The sequence below is a fragment of the Bubalus bubalis genome, chromosome 18, assembly GCF_019923935.1.
Source record: "Bubalus bubalis isolate 160015118507 breed Murrah chromosome 18, NDDB_SH_1, whole genome shotgun sequence".
Lineage (NCBI taxonomy): Eukaryota > Metazoa > Chordata > Mammalia > Artiodactyla > Bovidae > Bubalus > Bubalus bubalis.
Genome location: NC_059174.1, coordinates 48,898,793 through 48,926,500, shown reverse-complemented (window position 1 = coordinate 48,926,500; position 27,708 = coordinate 48,898,793). Strand labels below are relative to the sequence as shown.

The 27,708-nt window shown below is 42.3% G+C and overlaps 1 protein-coding gene and 1 long non-coding RNA gene across 3 annotated transcripts in view; both read left to right on the top strand.

The window, feature by feature from the left end:
- LOC102396331 (vomeronasal type-1 receptor 1-like) overlaps positions 1-27,708 on the top strand; it is a 63,850-nt gene that overhangs the window by 26,765 nt on the left and 9,377 nt on the right. The window contains exon 1 of one of the 2 annotated variants that reach the window (XM_045163480.1): positions 21,735-21,793. The exons of the other annotated variant lie outside the window; for it this stretch is intronic. The gene's annotated coding sequence lies outside the window, so the exon portion shown is untranslated. Of the gene's footprint in view, positions 1-21,734; positions 21,794-27,708 lie in introns of those variants that run through there. 2 annotated transcript variants of the gene reach the window in all.
- Positions 742-26,526, top strand: LOC123330472. Its single transcript, XR_006546469.2, has 4 exons — positions 742-7,363; positions 8,105-8,160; positions 17,279-17,411; positions 21,644-26,526. It is a non-coding gene; the product is annotated as an uncharacterized LOC123330472 (long non-coding RNA).

Below are 27,708 nucleotides of genomic sequence, written 5' to 3'. Positions count from 1 at the left end.
TCTCTAGGCAAGAATACTGGAGTGGGTAGCCGTTCCCTTCTCCAGGCGATCGAACCTGGGTCACCTGTCTTGCAGGCAGATTCTTTACCATCTGAGCTACAGAGCTTTTCAACAGAAAAGGCAATAGTATGTTCAAAGCATAGCAACTTGAGAACAGGATTTGCTTTAGGAAACTCAAAGATTTCTATATTTCTGGAACATAAAGTTCAGGAAAGAGATGAGACTTGGGCTGTAACTGAAGTTAACTTTGAAGAGCCCTTTATGCTATAATAAAAAGTAGGAATTTTACCCCTATTGGCTGGTAGGCAGTGGAAAGGAACAGACTCTTTTTCTTCATCTACTCATCACTCAGTTCTCCATACTGGTCACCAAACGCATGGAGGTTTTTCCCACGCCAAGAAATTCTCCAATCGGGGACTTCCAGTAGTTCAGTCCCTTCCAATGCAAGGGACTCAGGTTTGATCCCTAGTCAGGGAACTAAGATCCCATATTCCGTGGGGCTACTGAGCCTGCACACCACAACTGAGACCTGATGAAGCCAAATAAATGTATTTTAAAGAAGTTCTCCACTTCTCTGGTGGAGAAGGAAATGGCAACCCACTCCAGTATTCTTGCCTGGAGAATCCTGTGGACAGAGGAGCCTGGTGGGCTACTGTCCATAGGGTTGCACAGAGTCGGACACGACTGAAGCGACTTAGCATGCATGCATGCATTGGAGAAGGAAATGGCAACCCACTCCAGTATTCTTGCCTGGAGAATCCCAGGGATAGAGGAGCCTGGTGGGCTGCCATCTATGGGGTCGCACAGAGTCAGACACGACTGAAGCAACTTAGCAGCAGCAGCAGCAGCAGCCACTTCTCTGGGGACACCAACTGGATGTCTTAGAATTCAATCAGTTCTGACATCATCTACCTGGAGTTGGCCTGAGATCCCACGGTTTAAGGACTCAGTCCCACAAGTCTAATCCCCAACTCTCAGATACCATTGCAACTAGTGGGTCTTCAGGTTACTTGCAACCTCTGTACAAGTTGGCTACAAATTGGGGGTTCCCACGACACCCCCTCCTCAGGTTCAGTGATTTGCTAGAATAGCTCACAGAATTCAGGAAAACAGATACTTACTAGATTGCTGGTTTATTATAAAAAGGTCCCACTCCGGAGTGGTTGAATGGAGGAGATGGACAGGGCAAGATATGGGAGAAGGATGCAGAGCAGACATGCCCTCTGCAGCTGTGCCGCACACAACCTGCCTCCCCCCAGCACCTGCCGAAAGCTCTCAGAACTTCTTAGAGTTTTTCATGGAGGCTTCGTTACACAGCCATAGTTGGTTAAATCATTGGCCTTTGGTGATCAATGTCCAGCCTCTCTTCCTTCCCTGGAGGTGACGGGGGGTGGAAGGCTGAGTTCCAACCCTCTAATCACAGGATTGGTTTCCTAGCAACCAGCCCTCCTCCTCAGCTTTCCCACAGCCACTTCATCACCATGAACTCAGGTGTGGTTGAAAGGGGCTTGTTATGAAGAATAAAAGACACTCACTTAAAAAAAAGATTTATTTATTTATGCTTGGCTGCGCTGGATCTTCATTGCTGCACACGGGCTTTCTCTAGTTGTGACTAGCGTGGGATACTCTTTTTGTGGTACGAGGGCTTCTTCTTGTGTGGCTTCTCTTGGGGCAGAGCACAGGCTGTAGGCACATGGGCTTCAGTAGTTGTGGTGTGCTGGCTCAGTAATTGTGGCACATGGGCTTAGTTGCCATGTGGCATGTGAGATCTTTCTGCACTAGGGATTGATGTATATCTCCTGCATTGAAAGTGGATTCTCAACCACTGGACCACCAGGGAAGCCCCCTCCTTTCACTGTTATTGCTGTTATCACTTAGGAAATCCAAGGGTTTCAGAGACTCTGTGTCAGGAAAGGGGACAAAGACCAAATATATATCTTTCTTAGTATCACAACATCACAGGCAGCTATTGAAAACATATTGGCGAGAGTCTGAAATGATCAGTCATACCTATTTATAAAGTTTTTCTTGATAGCAACCCTGAGGATAGATTGTAAAAGACCAGGAAGATCATGAAGAGTCAATATCAATTATGAGGTTATTGTCTCCGAACTCCCAGCCCGCCCTTCTATGCTCTGCTTTGTGATTCTGAGCTGGGAAACCACATTTCATTTATTCAGAATTTATTTTATTTTTGGCCACCCTTGGTCTTCGTTGCTTCAAGCGGGCTTTCCCTAGTTGCAGCGAGCGGGGCTACTCTCTTGTTGCAACTGGAAAACCCTAGAGTGCAGGCTCGGTAGCTGCGGTACATGGGCTTAGTTGCCCCACAGCATGTGGAATCTTCCTGGACCAGGGATCAAACCAGTGTCACCTGCATTGGCAGGCAGATTCCTAACCACTGGACCACAAGGGAAGTCTAGGAAAACCACATTTCTGTTTTGTCAGATGGTTCTACGTTAGACCCTGGCAATGGGGTTTGCTAGGAGATTACACAAGTAAGGTGATTAAGTCGTCCTGGTTTGCTCTGGGTGTCCTCAGTTTTAGCAATGAAAGTTATGCTTCCTGGGAACCTCTTTCCGGGGTGGTTGGTCACCTTATGCAGAAGGGACTTGCCTGCTGTTCTTGTAAGTGTTACCTCAGCAACACTTCTTCACTCTGGTGGCGGTGGGGGCAGCAGCAGCATTGCCTGAATCCGATTTGTAGTTTTCTAACACTTGCAAAGGGCTTCCCTGGTGCCTCAGCGGTAAAGAATCCTCCTGCCGATGCAGGAGACCCAGATTTGATCCCTGGGCCGGGCAGATCCCCTGGAGAAGGAAATGGCAACCCGCTCAGGTATTCTTGCCTGGCCAGTGCCATGGACAGAGGAGTCTGGTGGGTTAAAGTCCATAGAGTTGGAAAGAGTGGACAGGACTGAGTGACTAAACAATAACAGCAAGAAAAGCAACACTTGAAACACTAGTTTCATCAGAAACATCAGTGCCAGTTGGTGCCCTTTCTTCGCATCTCTGTTCCCCCAGCTCTAGTGTGGTCCCCGCTTCCTGCAGTTGCTACTTCTATGCCGTCTTAGAGTTGGGGTCCTCAGAGTGTGGTCCCCAGGGCAGCAGCATCAGTATCTGCTGGGAACTTGTTAGAAACACATCATTCTGGCCCCATACCGGATCCATCAGACGCTGGTGGTTGTCCTCTGCAGTCTGCCTTTTAACAAGTCCTCCAGGCAGTTTGGCTAAGGTTTAAGAACCACTGCCTCAGGGATCTTTTTACCCTTGCAGTTATCTAGATAACAACTCTGTGCCAAGTTGGCAGTTCCTTATATTATAGTCTATATGTTCAATTCTCCCTGTTAAAGTAACTGGTGTGGTTTCACTATCCTTACTGGACCCTGACTTGTTATGAAGAATAAAAGACATTATTTCACTTTTATCGCTCTTAGCAGGAAATCCAAGGGTTTTAGGGACTCTGTGTCAGGAGAGGGAACAAACACCAAATATATCTTTCTTAATGTAAATCATAATATCACAGGTAGACTAATCCAGACCCCATTGCAATAATACAAGTTATAGGACTTCCCTGATTGTCCAGTGGTTAAGAATCTGCCTGCCAATGCAGGTGACACAGCTTTGATCCCTGGTCCGGGAAGATCCCATATGCTGAGGCGCAGCTAAGCCCACGTGCCACAACTACTAAGCCCACACTCTAGAACCCACGAGCCACAACTATTGAGACCGCGTGCTGCAACTACGGAAGCCTGTAAGCTCCAGAGCCCGTGGTCTGCAACAGGAGAAGCCACTGCAATGAGAAGCCTGCACGCTGCAACTAGAGAAAGCCTGCATGCAGCAACAAAGCTCCAGTGCAGCCAAAAATAAATAAATAATTAAAAAAATTATAGATGAAGACTGTCCAAACTCGAGTAGTAGGAGTGGGGTGGAGAAGAGGCAACACACAGAAAATATTTAAAAGTTCTGGATTACTATTTGAGTGGAGAGAGGTATCTAGGACTGTTCCCACTTTCCTGGCCTGGGTTGCAGATGGACTGTGATGCCAGTTCACAAAACACAGGCACTGCAGGAAGAGGGATGGGGTGATGGTGGCCGAGATGGTTGATTTGCTTTGGGATTTGATCAGGTTCCGGGTGAGATGCTCCGGTGCAGGTGTCCCACTGGCAGTTGGTTTTAGGGCCTTGAGCTCAGTCGAGATGTCTGAACAGGAGAGTTGGGAATGATCTAAGGTGGCGCTCACTCCATAGACCTGGCTAAGCCTCTCCAGAGAGATAGGCAGCCAGGATGTCATAGATCCGCTAGCCCGGTGTCATAGAATTACAGACCAGGACACACACTGGTGGGAAGTTATAGAAAGTTGAAGGGGCATTTCCCTGGTGGTCCATCGGCTAAGACTCTGCACTCCCAATGCAGGGATCTCAGGATCCACCCCTGGTCAGGGAACTAGATCCCGCATGCTGCAACTAAAACCCAGAGCAGCGAAATAATTAATTAAATTTTAAAACAAGGAAAGAAAGTGAGGGCTGAGGAAGGTTCACAATGGGTCAAATATAATGGACCGGCCATGGAAGTGTATTAACCAGTTTTTGGGTTTTTTTTCTCCTGTATCCTGATGCTTTGACATCTGGGACCTTGCTGACCCTGGAAGGCCTACCCCTGCCAGGACTAGCCAGTTCCTAGATATAGTCAGTGATTTTCTTTGGCGCATGCTTTTCAAATGCAAACCAACCAATCTGGAGCCCACAGCCCCCTCGCCTGCTCTATCCGGCTCTCACACTCCAGCCACTCTCCACCGGCTATCATCACCCCCTGGGCCACGTGCCAGAAAACAGGAGACCCTGTGCCTCCTTCCTGCACAAAAGGTAGCAATCTGGGCACTCTAATTGCACCTTGCTTTTTTTCACTGTATCTTAAAGACCACTGCACACAGACACACACACACACACACACACACACTTATGAATCTGTATTCCTAATAGATCTTATTTCCTTTTACAGCTGTATAGTATTCTGTTTTTGTGGATGAAGCATAGTTGACTTAACCTGTACTCCATTCATGGCTGCTTCAGTGTTTTCTAGTTTTAAAAAAATTAAGTATTGTGGCTGTGCCATGTCTTAGCCGCAGCATGTGGAATCTTTAGTAGCAGCAAGCGAACTCTTAGTTGCATCATGTGGGATCTTAGTTCCCCGACCAGGGATTGATCTCTGGGCCACCTACATTGGGAGCGAGGAGTCTCGCCACTGGATCAAGGAAAGCCCCAGTTTTTTGCAGTACCAAAGAGGCACATTTGTATGACATTTTTCTGTGAGTCTTTACGTTAGAATCTTAGATGTGGGATTGCAGGTGTCAAAGAGTAAATTTGCTAGATATTGCCAGATTCTCCTCCATGGAGGTTTGACTTGTTTTTCCATTCCACTAGCAAGGTGTAAGGACCCCTGGGTCCTCACAGCAATGCCAACAGAGCGTTGTCAAACCACCTGGAGTTTTGCTAATTTGATAGGTGAGAAAAAGGATTGCAGTGTGGTTTGAATTTGTGGCTTTTAAAGATTACATGGGGGGTTGAGCATATTTTTGTGTATGCAGGGGATATTTGCATTTCTTTTTATGTGAACTTCCTCTTCGTATATCTTACCCACTTTCAATAGGTTTCTGGGTCTTTTTTGCCTCGATTTGTAGATGCTGTTTATACTTTAGAGACCCTTTGTGATTCTAGTTGTAAATATTTCTTTTTCCATTTTGTCGTCTGTAGTTTTTAGTTTGCCCATGGTGGGTTTATGTTTTGAAACTGTGAAAGGTTTTCATTTTTGCTTGGTCATTTAACAAAATGCTCTTTCATCACCTCTGAATTTTGATGAACCGTTTGGCAAATACACCCCACTCTCACACTCTCAGGTCATTAAGAGACTCACTTGTGTTTTATTATTTATGAGATGGTATTTTTCCACTTAGGTCATTGATACAGTTTGAATTTAAGCTGGCATCCTGTGTGAGGAATGGACTCAGGCTTTTTTGTTTGCTTGTTCATCTAGTTGATCCAATAGCACTAAATTAAAAACTTCCCTAAAGTTTCTTCCTGAATTAAAAAGTATTACATGATTGTATAAGTTTCCATAAGCAATTGTTTCTATTTCTGGGTTGATCTGTGTATGTAACATGCATCCGCAACACATTGTTTTATATTGTTTTATATTGTTTTTAATACCTGTTTTCTCCCCCCTTCTCCTTCTTTTTCATTCCCCCCCCCACATTTGCCTGCTGTACTTCCAAATGAACCTTATAATCAAGTTGCCTAGCTGTAGAAAAGAAAAACCTGATGACATCTTTATTAGGCTTGTGATACATTTATAAATGAACTCACAGCCCTGACCTCTTTATCATGTTGGCAGCCGTTTTTTTTTTGGTTTTTTTTTTTTGCCTTTCCATCCTTCGTATCCGTGTGCCACCTGGTGGCCACCATTCACAACAGCAATTGTTTTCTCTAAAGCTGCTCAAAATAATAAACGTTGGTCATCTCACACACTTTCTGTGAGTCAGGTGTTACAGGATGGCTTATCTGGATGATCCTTGCTTGAAGCCCTGGCTCATCCTCACTGTGAAGGCCTCACTCATCAGAAAGCTTGAATGGGGCTGGGGGAATCCCAGAGGTGTCAGCTCCTCCCAGGTGGCTCAATAGTAAAGTACCCACCTGCAATGCAGGAGACACAGGTTCAGTCCCTGGGTTGGGAAGATCCCCTGGACAGAGGATCCTGGCAGGCTACAGTCCATGGGGTCGTAAAGAGTCGGGCACGACTGAGCACAGCACACACACACACCTCAGTTCCTCACTGTATGGCCCTCACCATAGTTCCCTTAGGACCCGCATCTGGATTTCCCTCCGGGCAAATGGACCTGAGGTAGGAGATAGATGGGCCTCCAGTCAGCTGGTGTTTGTCAAGTGGAGTAAAATCTTTGTTCTCACACAGACATCCAAGGACAAAGCTAGTGACAGAAGCTGAGCTCTGCTGAAGTAAAGAGATAAGATGACCACTCCTGAGGTAAGGAAGACTTCTGCACTCACGCAGGAAGACTCCTTGGGGGTCAAAAAGGAATGGGACCCCACCCCATAATAAGTGTAGGCAGGTGCCCACAGGTCTCTTCAGTGGGATCCATCTTAACAAAAAATTGTGCGGGCATATTGGAGAGGGTTCTAGGACTAGTCGGTGTGAAAAAAGAAACAAGACAACGGCTGAATGTAAACAAAGACTTGGAAGGACTGTCCTATATAAGTGATTTAAATCACCTCTTTACTGCACTTCTCATTCAGGACACCTGCACTTCTCTCCAGAGATCAGACCCAGAGGAAGTGAGGTAGAAGCTGCTATACTAGGTAATTTTAGACTTAGAGGAAATTTGCTGCTAGTACAGAGAATTCCCTGTGTATCTCTCACCCTGCTTAGAGTGATTAAACTCTGCTGCTGCTAAGTCGCTTCAGTGGTGTCCAACTCTGTGCGACCCCATAGACGGCAGCCCACCAGGCTTCTCCATCCCTGGGATTCTCCAGGCAAGAACACTGGAGTGGGTTGCCATTTCCTTCTCCAATGCATGAAAGTGGAAAGTGAAAGTGAAGTCGCTCAGTCATGTCCTACTCTTAGTGACCCCATGGACTGCAGCCCACCAGGCTCCTCCGTCTGTGGGATTTTCCAGGCAAGAGTACTAGAGTGGGGTGCCATTACCTTCTCCGGATCAAACTCTATTATAGTATTAATATAGTATTACAGCTTCCTGATGGGTCAGGAGGGAAGCTTCCTGAGGGCTTCCTGATGGCTCAGCTGATAAAGAATCCACTTGCTATGCAAGAGACACAGGTTCAATCCCTGGGTTGGGAATATCCCCTGGAGAAGGGACTAGCAACGCACTCCAGTATCCTTGTCTGGAAAATCCCATGGACAGAGGAGCCTGGTAGGTTACAGTCCATGGGGTTGCAAAGAGTTGGACACAACTGAGCAACTAACACTTTCACTTTCAGAGTGATCACACCCAGGACGTTAACATGGCATCATATTATTAATTTAACTACCAGCCTGGCTTGAATTTTAACAGTTTTTCTGCTGATGTCCTTATGTTCCAGGAACGAATCCAGGATCCTACACGGAGTTGTCAGATGCCCTTAACCTCCGAGAGTCGGTGACTGTTGCTCTTCATTTCCTTGTCTTTCATGACCTTATTCATGTATTTGGCCACTCCAAGTGGGCCATGTGGGATCTTTTGCAGCATGTGGGATCTTTGATCTTCGTTGTGGCCTGCAGAATCTTTAGTTGCAGCAAGTGGGAATCTACTTCCCTGATTAGGGATTGAACCTGGGCCCCCTGCACTGGGAGCATGGAGTCTCAGCCACTGGACCACCAGGGAAGCTCCAGCCTTGACACTTTTGAGGAGAACCAATCAGTTCTTTTATTAAATGTCCCTCAGCTTGGGTTTGCCTGTTTTCTATGGTTGAAATGAAGTTATGCAATTTTTTTTTTTTTTTTTTGGCCAGGAATACCATAAAATGATGCTGTGCAACATTTGTGCAGCATCTTTCTCAGTGCAACATATCAGACATGTCACTATGTCTTGTGGGTGATATTGACCTGGGTCACTTGGTTAAGGCACAGTCTACTGCACATCTCCGCTGTAAACTTCCTGTTTTTCCCTCAGCAGTTAAGAAGTATCTTGGGGAAGATACTTTGTGACTATACAAGTCTTGATTCTCCTCAGACTTGCACCTACAAATTTTAGCATGGATCTGGTCTGCAACAGCTGTACTGGGCATTTGCCTAATAGTGATTTTGCATGTCTCTTTCTCCTTCTACATCTGTTAGTTGAAATTCTATTGAAAGAGCCATTCCTTCTCCCCATTACTTACATATTTGACTATTTACTTAAATCAACATGGACTCATGAATTTTTGTTTCACTCTGCGGATTAAAACCTCATTTGGAGAGTCTTTTACATTTTTGACAACTAGCTGGATATGAAACAGTATGCTGTCATAGTTTTAATGAGAATGTTTCTGAATACTGAATTCTAATGAGATTGGGCATCTTTGACTTTCTTCTGTTTGTGATGTCTAGGAAATGCTTATAGCAGTTTTTTTTTATGGCTTTTAAAATTTTTTAAATTTAAATCTTTTAAAATAAAAAAATTTTAAATTTTTTAAAATTAAAAATTTTTAAGTCAAAGTATAGTTGACTTATAATGTTTCAGGTGTACAGCAAAGTGATATGTTGAATATATTTAGATTTGTTTCCATTATAGGTTACTACAAGATATTGAATATAGTTCCTTGAGCTATACCGGTCCTTGTTGTTTATTTATTTTATATATAGTAGTGAAAGTGAAAGTTGCTCAGTCGTGTCTGACTCTTTGCGACCCCATGGACTATATAGTCCATGGAATTCTCCAGGCCAGAATACTGGAGTGGGTAGCCGTTCCCTTCTCCAGGGGATCTTCCCAACCCAGGGATCGAACCCAGGTCTCCTGCATTGCAGGTGGATTCTTTACCAGCTGAGCCACCAGGGTATGTATCTTTTAATCCCCAATTCTTAATTTATCCCTCCCCTTTCCCTTTTGTTAACCCTAAGTTTGTTTTCTGTCAGTGTATCTGTTTTGTAAATAAGTTCATTTGTATCGTTTTAAAAAATTCCACATGTAAGGGATACCATATGATATTTGTATTATTTATATTTAATTTAATTCACTTAGTATGATAAGCTCTAGGTCCATTCATCTTGCTGCAAATGGCATTATTTCATTCTTTTTTTTATGCCTGAGTATATTACTCATTGTATATATGTACCACATCTCCTTTATCCATTCATCTGTTGATGAACATTTAAGTTTCTTCTATGTCTTGGCTATTGTAACTAGTGCTTCTGGCAGCTATTTTTTATTTTTTTTTAATCTCTCTAGGTCAGGATGTCAGGCTCACAGTATAGATAGGAGTCTAAATCTTGCAAAATAAGCCTAAAATACGTTAGGACTTGTTTATGTGTTAAATGCAACTTCTAGGTCTTATGTTCCATCCATATGCTGATGAATCCTGTTGCAATTTGACACTGAAGCTTGGCTTGAAGTGTTAGACACGTGCGGAAGGAAGAGGGAAGCGCAGGGTTTGCGCAGTGGAGAATTTGAATTGTGATACAGCTACAACACTGACCTTGGTTGACCCCACTAGGGGCTCTGGAGTAGAGATAACCCATTAGAGAGGCTTCCCTGGTGGTCCAGTGGTTAAGAACCTGCCTTACAATGCAGGGGGACACCAGTTCGATCCCTGACTGAGAAATTAAGATCCCGCATGCTACAGGGCAGGCAGGCCCATGTGTTGCAATTACGGAATCCATGAGCTGCAACAAACGATCCCACCTGATGCAACTAAGACCTGGTACAGCCAAATTAATTAATTAAAATTTTAATAAAGATAGCCCATTAGAGCTTTTCCCTATTTGGCTCTAATTCCTGGGCCTTGTGTGTTTCCCCTTTCACTTTCATTCTTCCAAGGGCTTAGTGGAGTTTTCCAGAGGTTACGTGTGTGATGGTGTCATTACTCTGCCTGCTAATGGCATATGTGCATAGATTTTTTTTTTTTTTGGTGTGTGTATTTATTTTCCATAATAGCTTTATTGTGATATTGACATAATTCACACACCATAAAATTGCCTATTTACAGTATTACTATCCAGTGGTTGTTGGTATGTCCACAACTATGCAACTATCACCACAATCAACTTAAGAAAATTTTATTCTTTCTCCACCAAAGAAACCCCACACCTGTTATCAGTTGCTCCCTATTCCTGCCACCCCTAACCCCTGGCAGTGACTAATCTTTCTTCTCTATAGATTTGCTTATTCTGAATGTTTAACATAATATGGAATCATTCCGTATGTGGTCTTTTGTGCCCAACTTCTTTTACTCAGCATAATATTTTCAAGGTTTATCCACCTTGTAGCCTGTATCAATACCTTGTTCTTTTTTATTGCCAAATATTCCATTGTATGAACAGACCACATTATATTTATCTATTCATCAGCTGAGGGGAATTCAGATCCTTTCCACCTTTTAGCTATTCTGAATAATGCTGCTATGAACATTTGTGTACAAGTTTTTGTGTGGGTATGTGTTTTTATTTCTCTTGAATATATATATATATATGCATATGTATATCTATAAGCAGAATTGTTGGGTAATACTAACTCTATGTTTAACCCTTTGAAGCACTTCTAGGCTGTTTTCCAAAGTGCCTGCACCATTTTACATCCCCACTAGTGATGTATGACGATTTTGATTTCTCTACATCTTTGCCAATAACTATCTGTCTTTTTGGATTATAGCCATCCTAGTGGGTGTGAGGTGGTATCTCACTGTAGTTTTGATTGGTATTTCTCTGGTGGCTAATGTTGAGTACCATTTTTGTATTTCAAATTTCTCAGTTTTAATTTCTAATATAGTAAATATTGAGAGATGGAACACAAACAGATGTGCATTGGGATCCTCAATGATTTTTAAGAGTGTAAAGATAGCTTAAAACTTAGGCTATCTTAATAACATGGATTTGAGAACCATGGATTGGGGTTTGGATTTATCAAACCCACTTGGCTCCTTGGGCACAAAAGACCCTTGACAACAGTGTCATCAGTCAGATACTGACTCAATAATTCTATTTAATCATCTACCCACAAACTTCAGCAGCTTCAGCAAACAGCCTCCTGATCACCAGACTGAGGTCAACTGCAGTGTGTCTGGTATAGAGCAGACTTTGGTGGGTGACTCTGCGCCAGCCTACATGTTAGCTGGTCTTGGCTCTGAGCCGTTGGTGGGATTCAGGTTTATTCTGTATGTGTTCATTCTGCAGCCCAGGCTGAAGGGGACATACTTTTCTCAAGGGCCATCACTAGAGTATTTAAAGCCTTTGTGGGACTTCCCTGGTGGTCCAGTGACTAAGACTCTGCACTCCCAATGCAAGGGGCCCAGATTTGATCCCTGGTCAAGGAATTCTATCCCACATGCTGCAATTAAGAGTTCACATGCCTCAACTAAAAACCCTGAATGCTGCAATTAAGACTCAGCTCAGTCAAATGAATGCATTAATATTTTAACATAAAATAAAACCTTTGTGTGTCTTGGTGGCTGCTGACATACCTCCCTTGGCTAAAGCTATTCATGTGGCAAGGCCCACTATCAACTGGGAGGGAAACTAAACTCCACCCACTGCAGAAGTGGGCGGGGCCAGTGTTTGCTGATGCCAAACCCCAACCTCAGGGTAGAGGCTCTGCACTCCAGTGTCTGCTTGGCTGGTTTCCTTTTTCAGAGAAAGAACTGACTTCCCCTCACAGAGCACCACTCATGCAGGACACCTTCCTGTGCCTGGTTCCTGTCCTGATACAGCACATTTCTAGAGCTCGCTGGTGAACACAATAGATTGTGTGTGTGTGTGTGTGTGTGTGTGTGTGTTCATGGGTGCATATGCAGTCGTGTCTGACTCTTTGCAACCCCATGGACTGTAGCCTGCCAGGCTCCCCTGTCCATGGGATTTTCCCAGCAAGAATACTGAGGTGGGTTGCCATTTCCTCCTCCGGGGACCCTATAGGTCATCTGCTGCTAAAGTTGTAAACTGGGGACCTGCAGGCCCACACTCTGTTTTTCAGAACTTCACTTGGGTCTTCCCTGGTGGTCCAGTGGCTAAGACTCTACACTCCCAATGCAGGGGGGCCATATTCCATCCCTGGTCAGGGAACTAGATCCCACACGCTGCAGCTAAGAGCTCGAATGCCACAACTGAAAATCCTGAATGCCCCAATGAAGATCAAAGATCCTAAGTCCTGCAACTGAGACCTGGCTGGGCCAAATAAATAAATAATACATATCTTTTTTTTTTAATTCACATACCCAGATTGGCTGTTTTCACATAAAATTCCTATCTCTGTCTTATCCTGAAAAATTCTAAAATCTGGCGCATGTTCCCGCATGATGACAATTGATTGAGCTGAGTTGTGATCACCAGCCTGACATTTTCATTTGCCCCAGTCCCCATCCCTCCTTATTGCCTCACACCTGTCTTTCTTCATCCACTTACCTTTTCTCCCTGTCCTTCTTGAGCATATGTTTTTAAAACTGTGGTAAAATACACATTACATAAAATTTTACCAATTACCAGGTTAACCACTGTAAAGTGTTCGACTCAGCGGCACTGGGTACCTTTATAGTGCTGTGCGGCCATCACCACTCTCTCGTTCCAGAACCTATTCATCTCTCCGAATGGAAACCTGGCAACCAGCAATCTGCTTTCTGTCTCAATGGATTATAAATTATTATGAATTTTTAATCACTGCTCTAGATAAACCCTAACTAGTTTGAAAATCAACATACATAGCGTGATTTTATTTAGGTTACAGTATACTTGTATATGTGTCTGTAACACTCAGATGTGGTCTGTTGATGGGTAGGAAAAAAATGTCTGAAAAAAATATGCCACAAATTCTAAGCAGTAATGACCTCTAGGGGTTGGGATCAGAAAATATTCACTTCTTGCTTTGCATAATTAACAGATAAAGAGATGAGAGTGTGGTGAACTTTTGCTTTATGTTTGTGTATTCCTCCCCCTCTCGCACCCTGTATAAGAAGGAAGAAGTACAGAAATACATCTGGGGCCGTTTCAACTATAAATAGTGGAGCCTGCCCTACATATGGCCTGCTTACAAGTGAGACAACCAAATAAATCCCTTTTATTTTAAACCACTTGATTCACATTATTGCTGCTGTTAGCTCCCTAATTGATATCTTTATAATGACTCTAACAGGCAGGTGCTGCCGTTGTTTTCTACAAAAGGAGACTTGTATCGAGAGATGGGAAGTCACTGTTTAGAGACACCAGCTAGCAGATGCACAGTATTTCTTCTTGTCCCAAATCGTCTGCAGCTGGGAAAGGGTGAGAAAAAAAATGGCGAAGTGGCCTAGATGAAATCCTTCCCTCACTTGGGCTCTGGGTCTAAGAGAGGGTAAAGCCCAAGTGTCGGCTTACTCATGAGAAGGGCTCACACTCAGGGCTGCTGACTTATAAAATGTGGCTCTGGGCTGCATGGTCTGGGAGAGAATCCGCCTCCTTTTACCAGGCTGGAGCCTATACAGTCAGTGTTCTTACTGGCGCCATACTGGGGCCAGCTCATATCGTCTAACTCAACCCCAGCCTCTGGCAGGAACTGGGGTGGCAATGAAGGGATGCCTGGTCTGGGTCTGGACCCCTCCCAATGATGGGTGTCTAGAGACCACTTCCATCCCATTCAAGAGGGGAGGAAACTCTCATAGACAAGGGCATGGATGTGCCCAAGGTCGTTGAGGTAATTTCTCTGGAGCCAAGACTAGAATCTATATATCCTGCTTTCAAGTCCTTGGGTTTTTTTAAATTTCTTTTTAAATATTTATTTTTATTTATTTATTTGGCTTCAAGAGGTCTTGTTGCAGCACACAGGATCTTCAGTCTTTGTTGTGACATGTGTGATCTAGTTCCCCAACCAGAAACTCAGTCTGAGCCCAATGCATTGGAAGTGTGGCGTCCTAGCCACTGGACCACCAGGCATGTCCTTCAAGTCCTTGTTTTTTTACACTCAAGTGACTCTAAAGACAGAGAGCAAGTAGCTTGTTCTTTCCTCTCCTGAAGGGTTGTGGACGATGCATGGGAGGAAAGAGTGGAGAGAGAGAAACAAGAATAATAGTAGTGCTTAGATAGTGCTTACCTTTACAGGCACTGCTTTAAGCACCCTACCTTCTGTGTATTACCTAGTTTAACCCTCATGAAGTAGTAGTTATTACTGTCTTCAGCTCCACTTGACTGATAAGAAAACTGATGCACAGAGAGGTTATGTAACTCGCCCTATGCCACAGAACTAGTCAGTGGTTGGGCCAGGATTTGAACCCCGAAGGTCTGATTTCAAATTCCATGAGTCAAATCCCAATAAGTATGCCCTGGCCTCACAGAGTTCTACTTCTTATCTGCTCCAGTAAACCAGAGATCTGAAACTTCTGCCATCACCAGGGTACCATTTTTAGTAATGCTTGGTGCTACTGTTGCTCACTGAACTTCTGCTCTGTGATGGCTGCTCTATGTATAGTCTATTTTTTTTTTTTTAGAAACACCTGAAAAGAAGGTATTTTATTCCCCCCTTTAAGTTGAGAAGACTGAGGATATTTGCTCTGATCAAACATTTAATTGTGGAAAGTGCTTCTTTCTATTTTGGTGGACTTGGGATGCAAATGAGATTTCAAATAAAAGACAGGTAGACATCAGAGTGAGGTTCCCTGGTGAATCAGTGGTAAAGGACCTTCCTGGAATGTTTGAGGCACGGGTTCGATCCCCAGGTTGGGAAGATTCCCCTGGAGGAGGGCATGGCCACCCATTGCAGTATTCCCACCTGGAGAATCTGGTGGACAGAGGAGCCTGGCGGGCTGCAGTCCATGGGGCCCCAGAGAGTTGGACACGACTGAAGTGATTGAACACGCACACACAGACATCAGACTAGCAAACCTTCAACTGATGGATGACATCAAGTCCTGCCAAGTGTGTGTGGAAGATGACTGAGCTCATAAACAATGTTGGTGGAAGTGTAAATTGCTACATGTTTTAGAGAGAAATCTCATGGTCACAGAATGCAATTTTAAAACACATATATCCTGGGACTTCCCTGATAGACCAGTGGTTAAGACTCCCTGCTTTCACTGCAGGGGCCTCGGGTTCTACTCCTGGTTGGGGAACTATAATAAAATACCACATTCCTCACGGTGTGGCCCAAAAGGTAAAAAATAAATAAATAAAAACTCATAAATCCTACTGAATCACTTTGCTGTACAGAAGAAAGTAACACAGCATTGTAAATCAACTATACTTCAATAAAAATTTTTAAGAAGCCACATATACCCTATGACTTAGCCATTCCATGTATATAAATCAATTCCACAAAATATTTTGATTATATAAAGACATAGGCTCAAGGATCTTCAGTGCAGTTTATTTTCTAAATAGCAAAAAGATTGGAAACAGCTTCAGTGCCTCTCAATATAGGACTGGCTAGGTAATTTTCATCAAAAAATTTTAGAATACTATGTAGCTATTAAAAAGAACAAGGTTGAGTTGAACATGCAGATCTGGAAAAAAAACCCACAATATATTGAGAAGCCAAAATTCAATATTCAGGATCTTCTCTGGTGGCCCAGTGGTTGAGAATCTGTCTTGCAGTGCTTGGTTTTAATCCCTGACTTGGGTTTAATCCCTGGTTGTGGTAGATCCCACAACAGCAACTAAGCCCATGAGCTGCAACTAAGACCCAATGTAGCCAAATAAATAAATATTTTAAAGAACAATATTCAGCTAAATTTTCTTGAAAGTGAAAGTGTTAGTCACTCAGTCATGTCCAACTCTTTGTGACCCCATGGACTGTAGCCCACCAGGCTCTTCTGTATATGGAATCTCCAGGCAAGAATACTGGAGTGGGTTGCCATTTCCTTCTCCGGGGGATCTTCCTGACCCAGGGATTAAGCCTGAATCTCCGGAATTGCAGGCAGGCTCTTTACTGACTGGGCCACTAGGGAAGACAAATTTTCTTAGCAAGACCCATATATAATAATGTGTGCATATTGTTTTCTCTCTCCATATATACCTCTATAAATATTATAAATATTATTCATAGAAACAGTCAGAAATAAGCACCAAATACCTAATAGTTATTATTCAATAATTCTTGGTGTTGGAAAGGGCAAACTTATGTAAATTTCTTGTTTACATAAATGTTAAACAAGTGATGGAATTGTGGGTGACTTATCCTTTCCTGTTTGTGTTTCTCTTTTTGATATTAATACAGAACCATCACAATATTGTAAAGTAATTATCATCCACTTTAAAATAAAAAAACAATTCAGAAATTCTTGAGATACATATCCCATGGACTTCCCAGATGGCTCAGTGGTAAAGAATCTGCCTACCAAATAAGAGACTCGAGTTTGATCCCTGGGTCGGGAAGATCCCCTGGAGAAGGAAATGGCAACCCACTCCAGTATTCTTGCCTGGGAAATCCCATGGACAGAGGAGCCTGGTGGGCTACAGTCCATGGGGTCACAAAAGAGTCAGACATGACTTAGTGCCTAAACAACATATCCCATAGATGACAAACTAGGAGCCTGTGACAGAATCCAGCCTGCAGATATATCTTACTTGGCCCATGTTGCAATGTTTTTCCTAATTGAGTAACTGATAATAGTTATCAATGTTTTCCACAGTGGGATCTTTCACATGAAAGTTCAGATTTCAGGATACTTTTGAAAAATGTGCAGGAGATCTGGCAATACTCGGCAACAACCTGCATTCATGGCACAGCGACCTGGAACTGAGTGATGGGAAGGTGCCCTCCAGGTAATTAGAAACTGCAGCCCTCCTTATGGTGTTGTCTATCCCAAGACTCTGCATCAGTAGTCATTTATCATTATACCTGCATCATAAATATTTTTCTTTAAAAATTAACATGTAATTCACTTACCATAAGATTCACCGTTTGAAAGTGTGCAATTCAGTGCTCATCATCATTATTTTTTTTTAATTTATTTACTTGGCTGCACTGGGTCTTAGTTTGGGCACCCGAGATCTTTAGTTTTGGCATGCAAACTCTTGGTTTCAGCATGCAGGATCTAGTTCTCTGACCAGGGATTGAACCCAAGGCCCCTGCATAGGGAGTGTGGAATCTTAGCTACTGGACCACCAGGGAAGTCCTACTTCATTGGTTTTTAGAACATTCATGGAACTGGGCAAACATTCCCACTAGGATCACCCTTGGAGTCCATGGGGGATTGATTCCAAGACCCACTGCAGGTACCAACAACTGAGAATGCTCAAGTCCCACAGTCACCTCTCCCTATCTGCAGTTCCACATCCATAGATTTAACCAACAACCTCAGATCATGTAGTATTCTCTTCCCTTTCCTTCCCTTCCCTTCCCTTCCCAACCTCAGTACATGTAGTAGACATGTACTGTCTGTATTTATTGGAAAAAAAATACATGTATAAGTGGACCCATGCAGTTCAAACTCATGTTGTCCAAGGATCAACTGTATATAATTCCAGAACACTTACACCATCCCTAAAAGACACTCTAGATCTCATCACCTCCCAGCCTCTGGCACCACTCATTACTTCCTGTCACTATTTATTTGCCTGTTCTGGACATTTCATATAAAGGGAATTATTTGTCTGGCTTCTTCCACTTAGTGTAATTTGTTCAAAGCTCATCCACGTGGTAGCATGTATCAGTACTTCACTCCTTTTTGTGGCTGTATAATATTCCACTGCATGGATATAGTACATTTTGCTCCTCTGTTATCAGTTGATGGACATTTAACTTGCTCCAGCCTTTTGGCTATTGTGAACAATATAAATGCTAACATGAACATTTGTGTAGAAATTTTTGTGTGAATACATGTACCTAGCAGTTGAATTGATGGGTCGCACAGTAACTCTCTGTTTAACTTTTTGAGTAGCTGCCAAACTTTCCAAAGTAGATGTACCATTTTACATTCTTAGCAGCAATGTATGATGTTTCTAATTTCTCTACATTCTTTCTAATACTTGTTATTTTATTTATTTTAAAATTTTTATTTATTCATTTATTTTTGGCTGCACTGGGTCTTCATTGGAAGACAATGTACAGTGGAAACAGGGACAGACTTTATTTTCTTGGGCTCCAAAATCACTGCAGATGGTAACTGCTACCATGAAATTAAAAGACACTTGCTCCTTGGAAGAAAAGCTATGACCAACCTAGACAGTGTGTTAAGAGATATTACTTTGCCAACAAAGGTCCATCTAGTCAAAGCTATCTATGTTTTTTCCAGTAATCGGATGTGAGAGTTGGACCATATAGAAAACTGAGTGCCAAAGAATTGATGCTTTTGAACTGTGGTGTTGGAGAAGACTTTTTAGAGTCCCTTGGACAGTGAGGAGATCAAACCAGTCAATCCTAAAGGACATCAGTCCTGAATATTCATTGGAAGGACTGATGCTGAGGCTGAAGCTCCAATACTTTGGCCACCTATGTAAAGAACTGACTCACTGGAAAAAACCTTGATGCTGGGCAAGATTGAAGGCAGGAGAAGGGGATGATAGAGGATGAGATGCTTGGATGACATCACCCACTCAATGGACATGAGTTTGGGAAAGCTCCAGGAGTTAGTGAAGGACAGGAAAGTCTGGCATGCTGCAGTCCATGGTGTTTCAAGGAGTTGGACACGACTGAGCGACTGAACTGAACTGGGTCTTCATTGCTGGGCGGGCTTCTTATTGCGGTGGCTTCTCTTGTTATGTAGCACAGGCTCTAGAGCCTTTGGGTTTCAATAGTTGTGGTGCATGGGCTTAGTTGCCCCAAGGTGGAATCTTCCTTGACCAGGGATCGAACTCATGTCCCCTGCATTGGCAGGCAGATTCTTAGCCACTGAACACCAGGGAAGCCCTTATTTATTTATTTTATTATAGCCGTCCTACAGGGTAAGAAGTGGTAGCTCACTGCGGTTTTCCTTTGCATTTCCAGATGGCAAATGATGTTGGGCACTTTCACATATGTTTACTGTCCATTTCTACATTGAAAAAATGCCCAATCAAATCTTTTGCTGGCTTTTAAATTGGGTTATATTTTTGTTGTTGATCTCTGAGGATTCTTTATATATTTTGAATGTTGTGGTTTGTTGTTGTATAGTTGCTAAGTCATATCTGACTCTTTTGCAACCCCATGGACTGTAGCCTGCTAGGCTTCTCTGTCCAAGGGATTTCCCAGGAAAGGGTACTAGAGTGGGTTGCCATTTTCTTCTCCAGGAGATCTTCCTGGATCAAGGATCAAACCCACATCTCCTGCAGTGGCAGGCAGGTTCTTTACCCCAAGCCACCAGGGAAGCCCATTTTGAATACTAGATCCTAATTATGTACATGATTTGCATATATTTTCTCCCATTCTGTGAGTTGTGTTTTTACTTTCTTGACTGTGCCCTTTGAAATATAAAAGTTTTAAATCTATGTCCAATTAATCTTTTCCTTTTGGTTGCTTATGATTCAGTTGTCACATCAAGGAAGCTTTGCTTAATTCAGGCTCATAAAGATTGTGCCTGTGTGTTCTTTAACAGTTTAATAGTTTGGCTCTTACGTTTAGGTGTATGATGCATTTTGAGTTAATATTTATATGATGTGAGGTAGGGGTTCATCTCCTTCTTTTGCATATGAATATCTAGTTGTCCTAGCACCATTTATTGAAAAGATTGCTTTTTCCCAATTGAATTGTCTTAGCACCTTTGTCAAAAATAAATTGGTCATATTTGTTTTTCTCTGTCTGATTTATTTTGTTTAGCATGATACCCTCCAGGTCGGTCCATGTTGCTAAAAATGACAAGATTTCATTCTTTCTTATGGTAAATCAAGGCTGTATATCATCACCTTGGTTACTTAACTTATATGCAGAGTATATCATGTGAAATGCCAGACTGGATGAAGCACAAGCTGGAATCAAGATTGCTGGGAGAAATATCAACAACCTCAGATATGCAGATGACACCACCCTTATGGCAGAAAGCAAAGAGGAACTAAAGAGCCTCTTGATGAAAGTGAAAGAGGAGAGTGAAAAAGTTGGCTTAAAACTCAACATTCAGAAAACTAAGATCATGGCATCTGGTCCCATCACTTCATGACAAATAGATGGGGAAACAATGGAAACAGTGACAGACTTTATTTGGGCTCCAAAATCACTGCAGATGGTGACTGCGGCCATGAAATGAAAAGACGCTTGCTCCTTGGAAGAAAAGCTATGACCAACCTAGACAGCATATTAAAAAGCAGAGACATTACTTTGCCAACAAAGGTCCATCTAGTCAAGGCTATGGTTTTTCCAGTAGTCATGTATGGATGTGAGAGTTGGACCATAAAGAAGGCTGAGCACTGAAGAATTGATGCTTTTGAACTGTGGCGGTGGAGAAGACTCTTGAGAGTCCCTTGGACTGCAAGGAGATCCAACCAGTCCATCCTAAAGGAAATAAGTCCTGAATATTCATTGGAAGAACTGATGCTGAAGCTGAAACTCCAATACTCTGGCCACCTGATGCAAAGAACTGACTCATTGGAAAAGACCCTGATGCTGGGAAAGACTGAAGGCAGGAGGAGAAGGGAACAGAGGATGAGATGGTTGGATGTCATCGCCAACTCGATGGATATGAGCAAGCTTCGGGAGATGGTGGTGGACAGAGAAGCCTGGAGTGCTGCAGTCCATGGGGTCAAAAGAGTCAGACACGACTGAGTGACTGAACTGAACTATGGTAAATCAGCCAGAGAAAAACAAATACTACATGATTCCACTTATATGTGAAATCTAATAACCAAAAACAAATGAACAAACAAAACACAAACAGACTCATAGATATAGAGAGCAAACTAGGCATTGCCGGAGGGGGGCGTTGATAGGGAGATGGGTGCAATAGGTGAAAGGGATTAAGAGGTACGAACTTCTAGCTATAAAATAAATAAGTCATGGGGATGTAATGGACACATAGGGAATAAAGTTAATAATATTTTATGCTGATAGATGGTAACTGATCTACTTATTTATTTGGTTGCATCAGGTCTTAGGGAGAAGGCAATGGCAACCCACTTCCGTATTCTTGGCTGGGAAATCCCATGGACAGAGGAGCCTGGCAGGCTACAATCCATGGGGTCGCAAAGAGTCAGACACACCTGAGCGACTGAACAACAACAATTGAATCTTAGCTGCGGTACGTGGGATCTTTCTTGCATTAGGCAGAATCTTTCATTGTCACACACAGTCTGAGTTGCTCCATGGCATGCAGGATCTTAGTTTTACAACCAGGGATTGAACCCAAGTCCCCTACATTGCAAGGCAGATTCTTAACAACTGGACCACCAGGGAAGTCCCATATAAAGTCGTTTCTGAGAACTTGAAACAAAATCTGCACAAACAGAAAGCCATGCTTTTGAATAAGGAGCTTCACAACTTTTAATGATATAATTTCTACTAGAACTTATAAGTTTAACGTGGTGCCAGTTAAAATCCCCAAAGGACTTTTTTTCCCCCAAAGGACTTTTTGAGTAAAATACTCATATAGCTTGCATGGAAGAATAATGTCTCATAAAAAGCAAGAAGATTATGAACATAAAGAACATTGAGAAGAGGTTAATCTTATCAGATGTTTGAACTCACCATAAAGCCGTTGAGATAAAAATAGTATAGGACTGCCATATGACTAGGCAGATATATCAGGAACGTTAGAAATAGAGCCTGGAAAAAATATGATTTTATCACATGTACAGGTGGTATTTGAATTTGGTAGGAGAATGGCTTATTTTTAAAAATGGTGTTGCCACTGCTATATTTAAAATAGATAAGCAACAAGGACCTACTGTATAGCTCATGGAACTCTGCTCAATGTTAGTTGCAGCCTGGATGGCAGAGAGATTTTGGGGAGAATGGACACATGTGTATGTATGGCTGAGTGCCTCCACTGTTCACCTGAAACTATCACAGCATTGTATGTTAGTCAGCTAAATCCCAATACAAAATAAAAAAACTTAAAAAAAAAGGCAGACTCACAGACATAGAGAACTATGGGGAAGGGAGTAGGGGAAGGAAGCACCAGGAGTGTGGCATTAGCAGATGCAAACTATTGTGTATAGGATGGATACACAACAAGAGAACTATAGTCGATGTCCTGTGATAAACCATAATGGAAAAGAATATTTTTTATAGAAGAATGTCTACATATGTATAACTGAGTCACTTTTCTGTACAGCAGAGATTGGCACTACATTGTAAATCAACTATACTTCAATAAAAAATAAAATTAAAAAAATAAAGATGGTGCTGGTGTAACTGGAAAAAAATAAAGCATGATTCCTGCATCATGCCATGTGCGCGTGTGTGCTGAGTCGCTTCAGTTGTGTCCTGCTCTTTGGGACCCTACGGACTGTAGCCCACCAGGCTTCTCTGTCCATGAGATTCTCCAGGCAAGAATACTGGAGTGGGTTGCTATGCCCTCCTCCAGGGGATCTTCCTAACCTAGGGATCAAACCAGTATCTCTTACATCTCTTGCATTTGCAGGCGGGTTCTTTACCACTAGTGCCACCTGGGAAGCTGATATCATGCCATTCAGGAGACAAATTCCAATGAACAAAATACTTACAGATAAAAAAATCAGTAAAGATCTTGGAAGAAAACTGAAGAAAGTTTGTGTACAGTTTTGTGATGGACAGGTACCTTTTCAATAAGGACTCTCAAGTCCACATAATAAAATATCAGTAAAAATCCTAGGCAGATGATGACTGTAAACAAAGCAATGGGCAGGATTGTAGCATGCAAGGCAGATGAAAGACAGTTGTACGAATAAAAGAATAATAACCAAGAAGATTGGGCAAAGAATATAAATAGACAAATTACGGAATGAAAAAATCCAAGAGGCCAATAAAACATATGAAAAGATGCTCTGCCTTTATTATCCAGGGAAATGGCAGTTAAAGCAAAAATAAGACATCATTTTCTAGCCATTAATTGGCAAAACAGAAGATGACTTATGAAGTCAACACTGCTTGGAACGCAAAGAAAAGGGTCCTCTCACATATTGCTGGTGGCAGTGTGATTTGTTACAAAAACAAATCAGTAATTTATTTGGCTGCACCAGGTCTTAGTTGCTTCACTCAGGATCTCCGGTCTTCATTGCTGCATCGAACTCTTAGTTATGGCATGTGGATCTAGTTCCCTGAGCAAGGATCGAACCTGAGCCCCCTATATTGGGAGTTCAGAGTCTTAGAACTTCCTCTTATTTATACTTGTGAAGGTTATCACAGATCTTTGAGTTGGAGGAGCTAGATTTGATATAAGAAACTATAGTGTACTTTTCATATTTAGTTACTTATAAATAAACTTAGTAAATTCTTTAGTCTTCTCATAAAAATAAAAACTCATGGCCAACATATCAAAAAATGTTTCATGATGAAAACATAGTGAAATAAAAAGAATTGAAAATTTAACACTTTTTCTTGACTTTAAAATTTTTAATTGGAGGATAATTGCTTTACAATATTATATTGATTTCTGCCGTATATCAACATGAATCAGCCATAAGTATACATATGGGTTGTTTGTTGTAAAGTCACTATTGAATTTGTTCCAATATTGTTTCTGTTTTCTGTTTTGGTTTTTTGGCCAGTGAGGCATGTGGGATCTTAGCTCCCACCTCTGCATTTAGGGGTGAAGTCTTAACCAGTGGACTGCTAGAGAGGTCCTTTGAGAAAAAGTTTAATACAAGCATAACATACAGGAGAATGCATGATTGGTAAATGAATTTTAATGAATTTTAATTTTAATGAATTTTCTAAAGTGAATATACCATCACCCAATCAAGGAACAGAACATTAACGGGATCCCAGAAATTTCCCCTCATACCTCCTCCAGTACTACCTCTGACCTCCTCCTGAGAGGTAAACACTATCTTGTCTTCTAATAACCCAGATGCATTTTTCTGGGGTTTTGACCTTCATTTAAGTGAAATCATTCAGTATGTACTCTTTTGTGGCTGGCATCTTTCGCTCAGTGTTATATGTGGGATATTCATCCAAGTTGCTGAATAAAGCAGCAGTTCATCCATTTTATTATTGTACAATATATCACATGGGCTTCCCTTGTGGCTTAGCTGGTAAAGAATCTGCCTGCAATGTGGGACACCTGGGTTCAATCCCTGGGTTGGGAAGATCCCCTGGAGAAGGAAAGGCTACCCACTCCAGTATTCTGGCCTGGAGAAGTCCATGGACTGTATAGTCCATGGGATTGCAAAGAGTAGGACACGACTGAGTGACTTCCACTTCACTTTCATATCACACAACTCATTGGTGGAGGAGTTATGCACTATTTGTGTAACTCTATTGGGGGAAGACTATCATAAGCTTCTATGTAGTTTCCTGCAGACTTGGCTCATGTACCTTTTCCCTTTGCTGATTTTGCTTTGTCTCTTCTGCATCCTTTCATAAGGATAACGAACAGCCACGAATATGACTAGAGGTTTAATCCTGAGTCCTCATAGTGAATCGTTGACCCTGGGGCTGGTTGTCTTGGAGACCTCTGATACAAATGGTGTCAGAAGTGGGATTCACTAGCCCCACCTCTAACTCACTGAGCTTCAGCAATAGCATTGCTTCAGAAGAGGAAATGAAGATGAAGGGATGGGATATAATGAAAATTTGGTTCCTGGGTGATTGTGGAGTCATCCATGGTATGAAATAGCACTGAGTTGCCATCTGTTGTGAGAGGTAGAAGTTGTTGTTGTTTAGTTGATAAGTCATATCCGACTCGTTGCAACCCAATGGACTATAGCCTGCAGGCTCCTCTGTCCATAGTATTCTCCAGGCAAGAATACTGGAGTGGGTTGCCATTTCCTTCACCAAGGGACCTTCCCGACCCAGGGATAGAACTCATGTCTCTTGCATTGGCAGCTGAATTCTTTTCCCCTGAGCCATCAAAGAAGCCCTACGTAAAAGTTACTTATGGAATATGAGAGTAAGAGATCATTCCCAGGACAGCTGGCTCACTGGGTGCCCTGGCTGCTTTTGGCCATGCTGGCTAAAGTGAGGAGGAAACATGCGGGCTGAGTGATGCTTCTAGTTTTTGTTTTCTCCTCCAGAAAGAGGAGAAAGGGCTCCTAAATTCCGTCTTCCCACTTGCATACCAGCCATGATTTTTCCTGAAAGCTATAATATTAATTTTGTAAGTGCTAAATTGACTTCTAGAGGTTTGAGTGAAATTTCAATGAGGAAAAAAAGGGTGGTATTTTAGTTGCTTTGTATCTTGTTACTCTTGCATATGGCTGTATGGTAAAATTGATATCAAATGTTAAGTGCTTTTAATTTCATAAATTCTAGAGGGATCATCCTTATAGGAAGAGCTGCAAAGTAGGGAGACTCAAATTCCTTGCTTTTTTGCCACTGATGGATGGATTAGGATGAACTGTTTTGAGTATTGTAAACAGAACAAGTTTCCATGGGTGGTGATCCTTTATTTTTTTTAATTATATTTTTTGACCTCGCATTTTGGTGTTCAGGATCTTAGTTCCCTGACCAGGGATTGAACCCATCACCCTTGCAGTGCAGTGTCTTAACCACTGGACCACCAGGAAAGTCCCAATAGGTGATGATCTTTAATAATGACATTTGCCTATTAAAGTCCAAGGGGAAAAAATGAGACAACATAAAAAAGAAAGCCAATCTCCATATAAAGATACACTTTTGGAGTTTTAAGCAATTTTCAGTGAGTGTGTATATACTTGCTAGATGGGATACTGCTGCTGCCGGATTCATGAATTGCTTAATAAAGCCACTTAGAGATTAAAAAAAGAAATTTTCAGTTTTCTAAAGAAAGTAAAAATGAAAGCTGCTCAGTCATGTCCAACTCTTTAGGACCCTGTGGACTGTCCATGGAATTCTCCAGGCCAGAATACTGGAGTGGGTAGCCTTTCCCTTCTCCAGGGGATTTTCCCAGCCCAGAGATTGAACCCAGGTCTCCCACACTGCAGGCGGATTCTTTACCAACTGAGCTATCAGGGAAGCCCATATTTTTAAGGAGCTCTTGTGAAATTGTATATCTGACAACTCTTATTTTTTTAAGTTTTATTTTATATTGGAGTACAGTTGATTAATGGGCTTCCCAGGTGGCACAGTGGTAAAGAACCCACCTGCCAGTGCAGGAGATAAGATTCAGGTTCGATCCTTGGCTCGGGAAGATCTCCTGGAGGAGGAAATGGCAACCTGCTCCAATATTTTTACCTGGGAAATTTCATGGACAGAGGAGCCTGGTGGGCTACAGTCCATGGGGTCATAAAGAGTCAGACACGACTGAGCAAGCACACATATAATTGATAAATGATACTGTACTATTTTTAGGTATACAGCAAAGTGACTCAGTTATACATATATGTGTATCCATTATTCTTCAAGTTCTTTTCCCATTTAGATTCTTACAGAATATTGAGCAGGGTTACCTGTGCTATACAGTAGGTCCTTGTCCTATGTCTGATAGCTCTCAAAGGCTGATGATTTTCTGGCCTGAGGTGCATATTTTGAGAGGATCAATTTGGACTCAAAGTTTGACCAGATAAAAAGGGCTTCAGAAAACCTTGTCTGTCACTTAGACTTGGAACATGGCTGTCTGGTCCTGTCGTTTCTTTGCTGAAAAAACATCTGCTGGCTTAAAAAAAATCCTGAACCAACAGATCCTAATTGCCAGTCGTGTCTGTAAGTGAAAACCTGCTATGAGCTGTGCTGAAATGAAAGCAGGTATAGCTCAATAAATAGAACTCACATTGAGGACTGTTACAGATTCGGGGCAGCCCTCTGTGGGGGCCACAGCTATGACAACGCTGTGCATGCTGGCTGGACCATCTGGGTCACTCACAGGTGCCCACAGGAAAGGGTTTATTCTCTGATAGGACTATTAAATTTGAGCTCCCCACCAACTCTGTTTCTTTTCTTTCTTTTTCTTTGTAGATTTATTTTATTTGTTTTATTTTTTGGCTGTGGTGGGTCTTTGTCTCTGTGCTTGGGCTTTCTCTAGTTTCTGCACGTGGGGGCTACTCTTTGTTGTGGTCATTGCAGTGGCTTCTCTTGTAGAGCACAGTTCTTAGAGCA